Raw genomic sequence first — 1,278 nt, 5'->3', positions numbered from 1 at the left:
TGTCTCTCTGTCTCTCTGTCTCTCTGTCTCTCTGTCTCTCTGTCTCTGTGTCTCTGTCTCTGTGTCTCTGTGTCTCTCTGTGTCTCTCTGTCCCTCTGTCTCTCTGTCTCTCTCTCTCTGTCTCTCTGCCCCCTCTCTCTCTGTCTCTCTGTCCCTCTGTCTCTCTGTCCCTCTCTCTCTTTCTATGTCGTTCTCTCTCTCTCACTGTGTCCATCTCTTTCTCTCTCTCTGTCTCTCATTATCTCTCTCTCTCTGCGTGTGTCTCTCTTCCCCCTATCTCTGTGTCTCTCTGTCCCTCTCACTGTGTCCCAATCGCTCTCTCTGTCCCTTTCCCTCTGTCCCTCTCTCTCTCTGTCACTCTCTCCCTGTGGCCCTCTCTCTTGGTCCCGCTCTCTCTCTCTCTCCCTCAGTTTCTCTGTCCCTCAGTGTCTCTCTCTGTCTCGCGCTCTCTCTGTCCTTCTCTCACTCTCTCTCTGCGCCCCTCTCTCTCTGTCCCCCTCTCTCTATTCCTCTCTCTGTCTCTTTCTGTCCCTCTCTCACTCTCTGTGTCCCTCTCTCACTCTCTCTCTATACCCCCTCGCTCTCGCTATGTCCCTCTCCCTCTATCCCTCAGTCTCTCTCTCTGTCCCTCTCTCTCTCTGTCCCTCTGTCTCTCTGTCCCTCTCACTCTGTCCCTCCCTCGCTCTCTCTCTCTCCATCTCTCTGTCGCCCTCTCTCTCGTCTCCCTCTCTCTCTCTCTCTGTTGCTCTCTCTCTCTGTCTGTCCCTCCCTCTCTGTGACTCTGTCCCGCTCCTTCTCTCACTCTGTGTCCCTCTCTCTGTCTCTCTGTTTCTGTTCCTCTCTCTCTGTGACTCTCTGTCCCCCTCTCTCTCTATCTCTCTCTCTGTCCCTCTTTCTCTCACTGTGACCCTCTCTCTCTCTGACCCTCTCTCTCTCCTGTACCTCTCTCTCTCTCTCTTTGTCCACCACTCTCTGTCTTTCTGTCGCTCTCTCCCTCTGTCTTTCTTTCCGTCTCTGTCTGTCTGTCCCCCTCTCTCTCTCTGTCCCTCAGTCTCTCTCTCTCTCTCTGTCCTTTTGTTCCGCTCTATCTGTCTTTCTGTCCCACTGTCTGTCTACCTGTCCCTCTCTCTCCGTGTCCCTCAGTCTCTCTGGCCCACTCTCTCTATCCCTCTCTCGCCTGCTCTCTCGGTCTCTATCTCTCTCTGTCTGCCCTCTCTCTCTCTCTCTTTCTCTCTCTCTCTCTCTCCCTCTCTCTCTCTCTCTCTCTGTGTCCTTCTC

This window comes from Chiloscyllium plagiosum, chromosome 8, assembly GCF_004010195.1.
Source record: "Chiloscyllium plagiosum isolate BGI_BamShark_2017 chromosome 8, ASM401019v2, whole genome shotgun sequence".
NCBI lineage: Eukaryota > Metazoa > Chordata > Chondrichthyes > Orectolobiformes > Hemiscylliidae > Chiloscyllium > Chiloscyllium plagiosum.
The sequence above is the reverse complement of the archived record's forward strand: the minus strand, read 5'-3'. Positions refer to the sequence as shown.